Genomic DNA, 15,565 nt, shown 5'->3' with positions numbered 1-15,565 from the left:
CTATGTTTCTATTTGTTGGTCCTCTTGCCCACAGGCTTTTCTTCCTCTTAGTCCTCCTTTTGTCTTCCTTAGCTGCAACAACTTTGAAATGAAGTAAAAATGGAGACAAAGCAAGACTTTTTCTCTCCAAATACAGTAAATATGCATAACAAAATGCATCAATAACAATATTCACCTTTCTCACGTTGTTGTCTTTTTTGTGCTCCGTGTTTGCCAGTGTGGTGCTATGAGCTAGAAATGTCCCCCATCAACATGGATATCTGGAGATGTGCTTGCCCATTTGTGGCACTGACAGGGAAGTTCTAGGTGGTGAACTCTTGCTGGCCTACTAGGACTAGGCCTTGATCTGTTTGAAGTTTATGTTCTGTGCTTCTAATGCTTGCAGTTAAAGGCTTGCTCTTAGCGCTCTGTTCTGTTTGATGACTCTGATGCCTCCTAATCATAATAGACTTATCTCTCTAGACCCATATGTCAAAACCACTTCTCCCACTAGTTGCTCTGAGTGAGGTGCTTTATCACAGCAACAGAAACTAAATAATACAACACCCAATTTCATTTTGTATTCCACTTTAGGAATCATCAATTGCAAATATTTGTATATATTTCATATCCTTATCAAAATCCATTTCTTTATGTTCCAATAGTTTTAAAGGAAATTCTCACTTATATTTTTAACTACTTCTTTAGTAGCTACTATTTTATATATTTTTTCTACAAAAGCAAATGAAAGTATAGAAATATGTGTTTTATGGTTGATGTTTTATTTTTGATTCCTGTATTGATCAAGTTTAGGATGTAAGTCAAAACATTCATATTAAGTTAAAATGTATGAATTAATAGACTGAATAAAAACATTTCCCCCAGAGGATAGAGTTTTTTAAATAATACTTTGTGGAAAAAAATAGGGGCAAAGAAAACATGAGGCAATTCCCTGCTTCAAGTTTATAAAAGACAGTATTGCTTAGATTTTTATTGATATTACAACATTTTATAAATATACAGATTTGTTAACAAGCAAAAATGAGAGTTTGATAAATAAAACACTACAAATATCTTAGTGTTCATACCTGACAATTTTGAAGTGTCCTATTAGAGGAAGATTCTAATTATTTCCTGACATTGAACAGTGTCACAATAAATACTAGATTGCATTGTTGACGAAACTGAACACCTCATAAATGTGTGTTTTTCTTTTTTTTCCATGTGATGCATACCCATCTTCATTCTCTGTTTGAACTTGATTTTTAAATACATTCTTCATTGTCTTCTAATAAATAAGACACACACACATATACACATACACACACTAAGCCCTACTTCTCTTGTCCTCATTAATTAATGTATTTGCTCTAGCAATACAAGAGGTTTTATAAATATAACAATAATTCTTAGGTGTTCTCACTTTTGAAGCACGTGATGGAATCCCATTCCCTTCATTAAAGTCTACATTTGCTGATTCCTTGGAAATCTAACACATTGTGAACCCTATAAAAACATTCGTACATTTTCTCATTGTCTGGCATCATTTGCATGGGCCTTAATGAATAAATGCTTTTATTATTGCAGTCCAATCAATTTTCCTGAAATGACCCAATAATTTACATTTTATATTATGATTAAATTATTTTCTAAAGCAGACACAAGAAACATAGCCCTAAGAGTTTTCATTGACACTGTTAGTTGTCTCCTTTCCAACTTTCAAACTCACTCCTCCAATAATTAATGTTTGTGTTAGGAGAAACTAGTGTTGTTGAAGTGCTGTTCCAATGAGCCCTAGCAAGTTAGCCTCAGGCAAAAAAAAAGTCATTCAGGAGAACTGATAAACAATCAAAGAAAACTTTAAAAAAAGCAGATAAATTCTCAGACAACTTTTGATTTTGCTTATGTTCTTTTTCCTGGAACAAGACATTATAATCAACTGAAAGCAAAACAATGAAACAGTACAGAAATGGATGAGTAGCTTAGACTTAGAGGACAGAAGAGCAAAGCCCTGAACCCCATATCAAGCATCATAATCAAACATAATGAACTCTCATGCACTATAATTCTTATGAGCAAAGCAGCTCAGGTAGCCTGGCACTCTCAATCTTTCTTGGAGTCATCCTTAGAAAGTCCACCGTTCTAATCTTGCCTAGTGAGAACCTTCATTTTATTCTGTTTAATAAAGGCTGACACCATTCATGAATCACAAATAAAATCTAATCATACAATTAACAAAATTTGCTGTCCTTTTAATAGGAAGACATGCATCGGCATGTCTATTATTCCTTGTATGAATGGGCAGGGAAAAACATGAAATACACTTTATTTAAATAAGTAAATATTTTTGCATTTAAAATAAGAGTGAACTAGTGATTGTGTCAAAATAATAGGCTAAGACTCTCAATTAATAATTCTAAAAAAAATATTGTCTATTTGGAACGTGAGATGTGCCCATCTGTGCAAAATGACTTCAGTATTAAGAGATGGAAAACAACTGCCTTCTGAATGGATTCCAGACTCATTCTACAGAGACAGAATGACCAGTGATACAGTAAGCCCGGCCATCAGCCCAGGTCTGAGAAGGTAGTAGGTCAATGCTGTGAGATGATTTCTGATGGTTGCTAAGTTGACACAATACCCAATAATACCTAAGCAAAAGTACCTAAGCTTATACTTATAGACATAAATGACTCTTGGCTTTCCATAGAAAATCATCTTCAACACTGAATGGTGGTGAATGTAGAGAATTAATGATACTCAACACTTAGAAGATAAGAGACTGATGTGGGCCCAGTCCTAAATAAATGTAAACCATTCACCTCTAAGGCTCAGGAAAACAACAGAAGAGAAATATACAGAGTACATTAGACAGCCATAAAGGAATATGAAAAATATCATCCCCTCGATGTGATACCAGTAATCATTAACTTGTATTAACTGCAGTCACATGTGCTGCTCACCCATAAGGCAGGCAACAGCCAAGGAAATGCCCAACACTAATGCAGCCCTCTACATTATTTCTGAACTACCAGGAGTGACTAAATTTTAGTAGAGATTCACTGTCTTATTTGCTACTCCAGTTCTGGGCCCACCAGGCTCAGCTATAAGGCCCTTTTTTAATCTGAGTGCATTGGTAACAAAGCAAAATGAGTAAATATGAACATTAAAAAAATGTTGGCTTTGTGGAAGGTGGACTGTGGTTGCAGCACATGAGAAGTGAGTCATCATGCTAGTTGCACATGTGCAAAATTATAACATAATAATAATCACAAAACATTTTGTGTGATATTCAATACATAATGAAAGAAGAATCCTTTGCTCTTTGTACCTGGTAAAATTTGTCCATGCAAGATAAAAAAATTGGGACAATATAAGGATGAAACATGAAGTGATGAAAGAAAGAAAAAAAGCAGTTGGGTAGGAGACATGCACTGAAAAATGTAATTCTAATCAGGTTAGACCAGGCTAGACTAGGTCATTAAAGTTATCACAAGAATCTTGCGAACCTATTCACTATGATTCTCATTAGTGACAGGCATAGTGTTGTGAATCCAAAAAATATTGACTGACTGAATGGAAATATTTAATGACTAAAAGTTTGAGCATAGATTTAGTATGTAGATACTAGATAGCCAGATGCTATTATCTTCTTAAAGGAAAGATTTGAAATTGCCAGTGGATATCACAAGGCTGTCATTCCCCAAAGCTGGCTAAAGAGGGCTCTTAGCCTTGGATCCATGACCTCATTCTAAGAAAGTGTACCACTTGAATGCCTCTTTTCTGATACTGGGTTAGTCTGTGAGTTTATAGAAAATGCTCCTTGCCCTCCGTACCACTTTCTTCTTTCATTCTTTCTCAGTGTGAGCATCCCTGCTCTTAGATATTATCTGTTGTCAAAGGGAAGCCAAGCAGCCTTAGACTATTGATCCTAGCGATACAAGAGGGATGATGATAACTTTGTGAACTCAACAGGCAGCTGCTGCAGTGGGAATGCTGCACACAGGTAGCCACAAAAGCCGATGGGCGTTTTATGACTCACAAGAACATCGTGTTTGCATGGAAAAGACACACACAAACAAACTGGATACTCATGTTCCTCCATACAAACTGAACAGACCCTATCATAAGAGTGGCCTCTCTAACCCACATACATAGTCAATAACCTATTCTGTTCTCACAGTAGCCTTGAAAGGTGGCTTAGCTCATGTACATCACTCATCAGGAAAGAGAAATGAGAGGTTGACTAAATTTCTCCAGATCACTCAAGAAGCAGCAAAGGCAGGCATCCAACATCATGTCTGCCTGTCCCCAAACCTTAGTGATTTTCTTTCTAAGCCCTTTCCACATCCCACCTGGAGAAGTCAGTACAGAAAATACAATTTCTGAGAAGCAGAAAAAGGATTTACTCGTAGAAAACATCCCCCTGCCTGCCAAGTGAGGCTTAAAATCCCCTTAACAGGGTGTTAAATTCTTTGCTTCCACAGTCTGAGATAAGGTTTAAAATGCAAATAAACTTTAAAGAGATAACATTTGGATATAAATTCATGAGAAAATAAAATCTTTTTTTTTGTGAGCAGATTTGTTGAGGGAATAAAGATTATGCACCACATGGCACATAAAAGAGAGGGTAAACTGGGGCAAGGGAAGGGGCTGTAGGGAGGGCTGGGAAGAACTTTTCCCACTATGGCCATTCCTCTGAGGTAAGGATCTGCCCTGAGTTTGATTCAGCATGGCATTACAGTATTTGCAAAAAGACTAGCAGAATAAAAGAAAAGACTTGGATATTTCCAGATAAAGTTGATATTTTTAAATCTGGAAGGAATAGAGACAATAATACTTAGAGGAGTCTGAATAAACTTAACTCTTCATTTTTGATTTCCTGAAAGCTGTTACAGAGCCATCCAGATTCCCCAGTTCATACTCCACCTTTTAAAGCTCTGCATGCATCTGCGCTCAGAGAACCATATTCACTGTCAGTGTTGTCTCCGGGAATAGATGGAAGTTTAAAGGAAGGATATTTAGCTGCTTCTATAATACAAGAAAATGTACACAGTTGCTGCAGATATACTCTAAGCATAACATCTGGAAAAAAATAAAGAGTCTCCCTATTGATTAAATCATTGCTACTTAGCAGCAAACACAGATCTCTTTTGATTTTACCTCCCCCTTTCAATGCCCAGGTTATAATTGTAAATATATATATTGAAGGTGTGTAGATTACTTTCTACTTTCAAAGGTCTTGTGGAACTTGTAACACTTAATTAGAAATTTGCATGTACTAAAGTGTGTGACAATAAGATGAATAAGTTTGATGACTCCTTAAACTATTTTCTATTAATATTCAACAATTATAAGTCCTTATATTAAAGAATTGGGCTCATAAGATTTAGACATTCATAAATTGTTATATATGGTTGATATTTCTAAGGTTATTAGATATCAAGGGGGACTGTTTATAGTAACTGAACATGAAATTATTTAATATTAAGTAAGGGAAGAAATATGTAAGGGATTTACTTATTTACTTTGCAAAGAAATATTATCTTGTATTTCAGAATAGAAAGAGAAATTCACTCTTTTCAGTAGAAAGAAAAATAGAATTAAGAAAAAAAAGCTGTCAGTATATCCATAAATAACAAAAGTCATTGGATCACATGCACACCCCCACACACACACATACACACACAAACACACACATACAGACAATATATGAATATAGAAGGGGTATAGCTGGGAAGAGAATGGGTTTCAGTTGGAGATGAATAAAGACAGGAGAGAGCTGTTGATGTGAATATGATCAAATGTATGAATGATACACGTGTGAAAATTTCATAACCAGATCCATTACTGTGAATAATTAGTATGTGCTAGCCCAAATAACTTAAGAACTTCATACATTTCAAGAAATTCTATTAATCAATAAACTATTTTTATGTACCATTTAAAAGTTTTCCTTTGAAAGTATTTCTTGATGTGTTGCTGGTGTTAGAAAAGAGAAAAATAGATTATTTCAATGATCAAGATTGAACCACATTAAATTATTTCCTTACAAAGTTAACCACAGAGCTCATGGAATTCCTTTCAAATAATTGAGAATAGAAGGCTTAAAAGATAATATAGCTGTGATAGTCTTAGTACCACTTTTATTGCTATGCACTGGAAGTACTCAAGTGTGGAACATTGACCAAATTCACTGGCATATGGGACAGCTTTTCAAGGAAATACAAATATATTCATATATTGAAGATTTATTATATATCAGATTCTGACATGTCATATTACATGTTGTACCTTGCATTTCTTATTTGGTCATCTGACAAGTATATTGGTTTGTTTGTTTTTTCCTTAATATCAGCTTACAGAAATGGAATAAAACCTTACATGGTTTGGCAATTCTATCAAAATAGCCAAAGCCATAATAATTGAATGTCAACTCATTGCTGCCTCTGCCCCGCCACTCTCAGCAATATACTATTACCATCAACAGTGTAATCAGAATTCCAGATCAAGGCAGAGTATCAGTTAGTAAAATTAAGAAGTGTTCTCAGATCTGTGAACATTTTCATGATTAGTAGAAACTCTCCACTCCACAAAGCTCTACTCACTATTCAATTATGCAGCCTCTGACAATTGAGAACCTCTTCCACCCAAATTTGGTTTGTAGGAATACCAGTGCACCAGAATAAATTCTTGAAGCTATTGTCTAAGTTTTCTCAGGAGTAAAACAAGAGGCACTGTACTCCTATATTTTAAGTAATCAAGCAAAATTTGTAGGCCCCATTGACTCTGGAAACTTCAAAATACTTACACTTTTATCTTTCAAACTACTATGGATCATGAATCCAAAATATGACTGACTGTAGTGCTGAGTGTTTATTATGCTAGTATCTGGGAGCCTGATGCATACTGAAGGTTCATGTGCTTAGGGCTAGTCTTCACTACTGTGTGTTTTTCAGGTCAGGTTGAAATCAAAGATCATATTAACAAAAGAATGTGTTTAACACTTCCTGCATCTGCTTCATTAACCAAGAAAAGGAAATAGATGCAATGAAAAGGTAAAACGTTAGACGGTGACGGCTGAGATGGGATGTCCTATCATACACGTCTTCCCTAGAAAGTATCAACCACAGTGAGGATTGGGAGCTCACAGGCCTGAAGAGAGAATGGATGAAGAACATTGTTACTTCAACAAAAATATGATACTGAATGACAGCCATATGAGAGCAAACATTCGCATAAGTGTGTTGTGCCAGGGGAAACTTAGTGATGATGCAACTCACAGCAGAGTCTTTATTCTATTTGAGCTAGCTCGGGCCACTCCAACTCACCACCATCATGGCTTTGGTGGTGGTGGTGGGGAGTCCCGAATGTTTATCAGGGCAAGGCTTCATAGTAAGTGGCAGGCAGGGAATAGCTGTGCAAGCATCTAATTTGAAAGCTCCTGTGGCCTTTAACATACTTTGGTGCTGGGAGTCACATCATAACTTAACTTCTGCTCCCCTGTGCATGGTGGTCCCCTCCGGTGGTCATTAGTCAGGGGATAGGCTTATAAACTGTGGTGTAGGTTTGTTCGGGGAAATAACCTGGAAACACTGGCCTTGTTGGGAATGTAACCTGGAAAATCGGCTTTTGTTGGGAATTAGCCTAGAGATTAGAACTAGGCTCAGGTTCTGTTGGGGGGCAATTTGGAAACTAATGCTAGATACCACCAGCCTCTTAGTCAACCTGAGATCAATCTTAGGTCAGGTTCTCTAAAATGGAGTCTAAATTTAAATGCTTTGGCATCTCAAGTGCAAGTGTGAGTTGATCTGACATTTTTGTATTCATTTGGAACTAGAATTAGCTAATAATAATGTCAATATTAATAGAAACATTGGTACAAAATGAGTAAGTAGGACAAGCCACACACTAGTTTCACAGTGATGCTAATAAGATTGTTGATAGGTATGAATAAAACCACAGAGGGGGTAAATAAGATATATATAAATTTTAGATAAAATGCTTTTCTAACGAAATTAAATCACAAAATTACAAAATGTTTACTTGATATGAGGAAGAGGAGAAATATTCCTCAGTACTGGATTGAGGTTGTACATATATATTCAAGTAACTAAGAATGGGAGAAATGTGAAAGGGAATAGGCAAGCCAGAGGAATGAAACAATCAGTTCAAATGTATTAAAATAAAAGATAGTTTTCATTGGTAATAGCATAAATAAAAACGCTTGTTCAAATATGAGTTCTGCATGTGTCTCCCACCTATATACTGACAGAACAAAACAGTTTAAGTGGAGTTCAGTGGACAAGACACATTTTACTGATGAATTTTAAGAAGGGAGACATTTGGTGGTGATTGCTCCTCTAAAACTATAAATTTAAAAGATGTGGGGTGATATAATTACAGAAAAATTAATCAAAATATTTTCATTTTAAATATGAAAAAGAGTTAGATGTTCTTCAGAGCAACTGTATTCAGTGGAAGAAGATACAAGCTGATGAACTCAGGAGGGGTGGGGGGGGAGAGAGAGAGAGAGAGAGAGAGAGAGAGAGAGAGAGAGAGAGAGAGAGGGAGAGAGAGAAAGAGAGAGAGACCCAAACATTTGTTGAACCAAAAGATTCCAGCACACAGACACAATTAGACCTTGATTTGCACTAAATACAGCAATGGTAAACATGGACTAGATGGCAACAGGGTTTTTACCTTAGGGTGAAAACATCATAGGGTTCTCACATGATGTTTTCAGTTTCTCTGTGAACCTAAAGCAAGGTTCTTGAGAGAGAACAAAAGGGTGCACATGAATGAATCAGATGTCCTGTGTAAAATCATAAAAGTCTAGAGCAACGTTACAAAGAAAAAGAAAAGATGGCTAGGTGGCTGGGCAGTGGGGGCACATGCCTTTAACCCAGCACTTGGGAGGCAGAGGCAGGTGGATCTCTGAGTTTGAGGCCAGCCTGGTCTACAAAGTTAGCTCCAGGACAGCCAGAGCTCCACAGAGAAACACTGTCTCTAAAAACCAAAAAAAGAAAAAAAATTGTCAGAGATAAGAAGATAGGCAATCACTTTCATCAGGAGCAGGGTCTTGCTCTAATGGCTGAACTAGGAAATGATGAGATCAGTGCTAGTTTGAGAATAGCAAAGGTGAGATCTGCAGTGAGTCTTCTAGCTGAACTGCAATTTGCAAAAAAAATTAATAATAATTCTAAAACATAATACATTTTTTTTTGTTAAAGGAAGACTAGTGAGTGTATTTATAAGTGACTTGGAAAAGCCAAAGTGTTAAACACTCATTTTGTGTCAGAAAGGTTTTCAGTATTGGTTTGGAAGTAAAGTGTATGGGCAGAAGACTGATAAGAATTTTAATTTTGTTTTTCTATGGACATGTTTTATTTTATTTTGGTTATAACTTCAAGACATTATTCCTAGAGTAAAACTATGTAACCTAATGACAATCTCAATGAATGCTTCAATTCCCCAAAATGATCATATGGTTTGATAAAATATTCAGTTGCAAAGACCCTGATAGAACCCAGATTATTCATAGAGTTAGATAATATAATTTGATTCCAATATTAAAGGATAACTTTTTCTCATGAAGCTAAAATAATTTATTTGAAATAGTTAGGGTTTGACTACTATTGCCTCATGTTACCCATTGGTATTTTAGAGACAAATATCTGTTATTACTATCATGTGGAATTAGGGAATCATGTTTAAGTGAGAGAAGGTGACCAACTCACTGTGTCTAAAAGATCCATAGAATAAACATGCAGAAGAAAGGTGATAGGTAATGTCCAAACACAAGAACATGCTTCTTTTTACTGATCCAAAAGGAATTTCCTCACCTGAAAAAATTTCCTGAGGAAATGTTAAATAGAGGCCTAAATAGAAACATCTCAGCTATTCTACTTTGATAATTTTTAGAATTTTATCATGGCTTATTTTTAGGCTTTGAAATTTAAATTGTGGAATAATGTGCAACTCTACAACTCAATATCTACAGCCAACATACATAAATTAGAGCAAAAAAAAAAAGCACATGGAGATATTTACTGGGAGAGTAAAATGAGTAAGTAGGTGGGAAAAAGCAGGATAGAGTGATTGTAAATTGTCTGTTTTTGTATGAGAACTTTAGTTGTGCAAAATGTGACATTCCATCAGCAAAATCCATAGCATTCATAGATCAGTAAAAACTCTCAGAATTCTACAGGTATATGGCTTCACACCATTTCAAAAGCACTCTACTATATATCTTTCTGCTTGATAGTAAACATTATGTATATTTCACAAAAGAAATTTAATCTTCATTTTTATCCTACATCATTTATGAAGAAAACATCCATGTTGGGAAAACATCCATGGTGAATTTGTTCAAAACATGACCATATCTGAATCATGAAATTATGTCATAAGGAGGCTTATCAGGCAAAGATGCTGTAAAGGACTTTCAAGGTTAGAAGTCTGGTCACAACCAAATAATCTTGTAATAGATGCAGAATTTATTAATTTTTACATATTTTATGTTTGTGTGTGCATATGCATGTATATGTAGGGCTGCATAATTACTACAGTGCCAACTTTAGAAATCAGTTCTTTCCTTTCCTCTTCAGTTTATGTGGATTAAATACATGTTGTCAGATTTAGCAGCAGGTGCCTTACCTGCTGAGCTGTTTCCTGGGCACTGTACTAAGAGTGTGGTCACCATTATCCTGAGATTCTAGGAGAATGAGAATTCTACAGTTGACCAAAAGAATCAAAGAACCATGTGAGCTTTAGACTTTCTGATCATCAGAGCTGCCAGACTTGATATTTTATTAATGTTTCTCTTTACCAGTTTTCATACTCTATATCTACCTGCATAACTGCTTCATTCCCCTTCTCATTTTTATTTGAAATGATTTTTCTCATATATTATACCCTCTTAGAGTTTTTATTTTTCCCTACTCCTTTCAGTTCCTCTCCGACTCCACTCCCATCTGATGCACTCTCTTCCTGTCTCTCACTAGAAAACAAACAGGCTTATAAGTGAATATAAAATAATATGACATAATAAACCAATCACATTGACATTAGACAAGACACAACAAACCGAAGGAAAATTGCCAGAGAAAGGAAAAAAAAAAAAAAAAAAAAAAAACAGAGAATCACTTGTTTGCATACTTAGGAGTTCCATAGAATCTGAAAGCCATGATACATACGAAAGAGGGCATTATGCAGCCCTCTGCAGGCAATGCACATGCTGCTTCAGTCAAAGTGAGTACATCTGAGCTTTGCTCATATTAATTTAGAGGAATTTGGTTGGTGTCTTCAGTCTCTTACAGCTCTTATATTCTTTTTGACATCTCTTCCGTAGGTTTCCTGGTCCTTGAGGGGTATGATTTGATAAAGACATCCCATTTAGGGCTCAATGTTCTAATATTCCTCACTGTTTGCATAGTGTTGAGTCATGGATTTTCTTATTTGCTCCCATCTGCTGAATGAGGAAGATTCTCTAGTGATGACTGATTTGTGAGCAAAGCAGAAGGGCACTAAGTGTCATTTTATTGTTATCTTTCTTTCAATTTTTTTTTTAAAGAACAGTAATATTTGGTTTTTCTCTAAATCTCTGAAGTATCTAAGCTCTGTTTCATGGTCACCCAAGCAGTGTATGGGTTCCATCTTGTGGAGGGGACCTTAAGTCAAATTAGGTATTGGTTGTTTACTTTCATAGTTTTGGGGCCACCACTGCCCTAATATATTTATATTATTATGTTATATATTAACATAATTGTTATATGTTAATATAACAAGACAGTATTACATTAGATTATAGATCAAAGAGTTTGTGACTGGGCTGGTGTTTACATTTTCTTTTGGTATTATGAAGAGTACCTTCCAAATATGCTAGAACCTAAGAATAAAGTTTCTGTGTAGGCATCAGCTTGAACTATCCCTGTTCAATGAATCATGTGGGTGTTTGTATTCAGAAATAGGGCCCTTGCTTTCAGTTTACAGAGTTTACCCTACAGTTTTGGCTGCAGCCTGTGTTGTTTAGGGATTCCCATGGAACCCATTTGACCAACAGCTCAATTAAACTAAGCTAATCTCAGGGCAGGGAGTTTTGTTTAATGATAAAAGATGGCCAGTTGAGCTTCTATCTTCTCCATTATTGAGGTTTGAATTTTTATAATTCTATTCATGTTACCTTCATATATAGAGATATTTTAGAAGGCTTCTTGTATATTAAGTTTCTATACTACTCCTCAAATGACCCTTAACCTTAGCTATCTCTCCCTGTCTCTTTTCAATTCGGAGATAGTATAGGAAAATTTTGATCCTAAATATTCTTGTACTTAAAAATAAACTTTTTAAGCAGATAATTAATTTAAAATAAGGTCAGGGTATGGATTATTCCAATGTCTGTGGTGTGGTTAAAGATAATATTAGTATTCAGTTGCACAACACAGGGGAAAATATCTGTGTACATGCCAAAGGAGAAAAGATATCAAATGAAAGTGACCCCTTAGGTAACTTTCTTTTAATTAGTAATTTTATTCATTTACATTTCAAATGATATCTCTCTAACTGGTCTCCCCTCTAACAACCCCACAACACTTCCCTCCCGTCTCCCCTTCACCTCTATGAGGGTGCTCCTCCACTCACCCACTCCTGCCTCACTGCTCTACATCCTACTAGACTGGGACATCATGCCTCCACAGGACCAAGGGCCTTTCCTCCCACTACTTCTGTAATGGATTTCAGTTCCTCAGGACAATGACTTTGATAGATTAATCTTTTTGACCTTGAAGATCACCACCAAAGACAACAAAATATACAGGTTTGTCTTTATAAATGTGTTGTATAAGACTCCTCTTCTGCCACACTGGTGACAACATGTTCCTCACATTCTCAATACAGGAAATAATACAAGGATCCCAGAGAGGGAGGAATCACCATGGCTAAATGATCTCTGTATGTCCTGAATTCATAAACTTCTGTGATATTTTGTTCATCCCATTTCAGAAAAAAATGGTTTGAAAACAAGCTTAACATTCCCAGTAGTAAAGGGGTGGATAGAAGAAAGAATTTAAATTACCTGTTAATGAGCAAAACTCCTTGGTGTATAAAGCTAAACTTTAAGTTACTAATTCAGAGACTTCTTTTTTCTTTAATGTATAATTTCAGAATGCATTCCAATGTAGTGTTTGGGGCATTAGGAAAACTGAAAAGCATAGCTTGAATGCATTCTAATTATAAAATTATAAGACTGGATATTCAAATACTGGTGTGGCACTTAGAAACTTTCAAACAATAATAAGTACTTCAAATGAGCAGTAGTCTTACAAATTCAAAGAACAGATTTTTTTAGTACCAGTAGGTTTAAGTAAAATGTGATTTTCTTATCTGAAAGACAATGCAGGGAAAAAGAACTCACCAAGCACTTGTTTACAATGTCTGCAATAGATCTGTTGAGTCTCAGCAATATTTTTAAGGATTTTATAGATATTAAAATATGACTCAGAAGTGAACAGAATAGGTTTTTTGGTAATACCTTAATGGATATGTCATTGCATTTCCTGTATGCAATTTTTATTTTTATTTAATTTTATTTTTTACTGTAAGTATACAGATTGTTCACCATATACTGTGAAATAGCACTGAACCTTAATTATTTCTTAATTATATGTGAGGCATGTCTCTTTTACAAAAGATGGTACAAGATCTCCTCTAAGGTCCATGACTTCATTAGTCTGGAATAGTTTGCTATGTTTCTAATAAAAGGATTTTTTTTTCTTTTTTTGAATGGGTCTTAAGTCAAATTAGCTGTGGATTACTGCAGAGGTATGCTTACCACTGCTGCCATGAGGGTCATTGCTGTGTGTCATAGATATCATAGTTAAGAAGGACTGTTGCTTCTTTCCCTATTTTAGATGCTCATATGACACCCTCTTGTACCATGAGTGTGGATCCTCAGAGAGGAGGTATTAATGTCAGTTTTAGGTCAGGGGACTCTGGGCCCTGTGACTGACGTGCATGATGTTTTCAACAACATAAACTTACATTTCAGTTCTGAGAGTCACCAAAAGACAGTTGTAACCATCTTCTGTGATTGGACAGCTTTAAACAACAACTCAAAGAGGGCTTCTGATACCTGTTTAGGGTTTTTGTAGGTGGTCTTTGAGTATTTGAAAGAGAAGGGGTATTGTCAGTACAGAGTTTTTTAAAATTAATTTATTTTTTACACTCCATATTTTATTCCCTGCCACTCCCCATCCACCCTCTGACTGTTCCACATCCCACACCTCCTCTCTACCCCTGTCTCCACTTGATGCCCTACCACCCACCCCACCTAACCTCTAAACTCCCTGGGGCCTCCAGTTTCTTGAGGGTTAGGTGTATCATCTCTGAATGAACACAGACCTGGCAGTCCTCTACTGTATATGTGTTGTGGGCCTCATATCAGCTGGTGTATGCTATCTGTTTGGTGGTCCAGTGTTTGAGAGATCTCAGGGGTCCAGATTAATTGAGACTGCTGGTCTTCCTACAGGATTGCCCTTCTCAGCTTCTTTCAGCCTTCCCTAATTGAACAACAGGGGTCAGCTGCTTCTGACCATTGATTGGATGCAAATATCTGCACCTGACTTTCAGCTGCTTTTTGGGTCTTTGAGAGGGTAGTCATTCTAGGTCCCTTTTTGTGAGTGCTCCAAAGCCTTAGTAATAGTGTCAGGCCTTGGGACCTCCCACTGAGCTGGATCCCACTTTGGGCCTGTTGTTGGGCCTTCTTTTCCTCAGGGTCCTCTCCATTTTCATCCCTGTAATTCTTTCAGACAGGAACAATTATGGGTCAGAGATGTGAATGTGGGATGGCAACCCCATCCCTCATTTGATGCCGTGTCTTCCTGCTGGAGGTGGGCTCTATAAGTTCCCTTTCCCTGCTGTCTGGCATTTCATCTAAGATCTCTCCCTTTGATTCCTGAGAGTCTCTCACCTCTCATGTCTCTGGTGCATTCTGGAGGGTTCCCCTAATCTCCCATTTCCTGAGGTTTCCTGTTCCCATTCTTTCTGCTGGCCCTCAGGGCTTTAGTCCTTTTCCCTCACCCAATACCAGATCAGGTTCCCCTCTCCTCTCCATTTCCACTCCCCCACAAACACCTGTCCACTTTTTCTCCCAGGTCCCTCCTTCCCCACTTGTGATTGCTTTCTTCTCTCTCCATTGCTGAGGGATTGCAAACTGCTACAACCACTCTGGAAATCAAACTGGAGGTTCCTCAGAAAACTGGAAATAGATCTACCTAAAGACCCAGCTATACCACTATTTGGGATATACCCAGAAGATGCCCCAGGGGCACATGTTCCACTATGTTCATAGCAGCCTTAGTTGTGATAACCAGAACCCGGAAACAATCTAGATATCTCACAACAGAAGAATGGATACAGAAAATGTATTTCATTTACCCAATGATATACTACTCAGCTATTTAAGAATGAGAACATCCTGAGTTTTGCAGGTAAACGGGTGGAACTAGAAAATATGACCCTGAGTTAGATAACTCAGACTCAATAGGACATGCATGCTATGTACTCACTAAAAAGAGGATAGTAGCCA

At 36.6% G+C, this 15,565-nt stretch overlaps 1 long non-coding RNA gene across 1 annotated transcript in view; it reads left to right on the top strand.

The window, feature by feature from the left end:
* Positions 1-15,565, top strand: part of LOC116083479 — a 100,439-nt gene that overhangs the window by 7,325 nt on the left and 77,549 nt on the right. The gene's annotated exons all lie outside the window — the stretch shown is intronic.

This window comes from Mastomys coucha, unplaced genomic scaffold (genome assembly GCF_008632895.1).
Source record: "Mastomys coucha isolate ucsf_1 unplaced genomic scaffold, UCSF_Mcou_1 pScaffold8, whole genome shotgun sequence".
NCBI classification, from domain to species: domain Eukaryota; kingdom Metazoa; phylum Chordata; class Mammalia; order Rodentia; family Muridae; genus Mastomys; species Mastomys coucha.
This window is presented reverse-complemented; position numbering and strand designations above follow the sequence as displayed.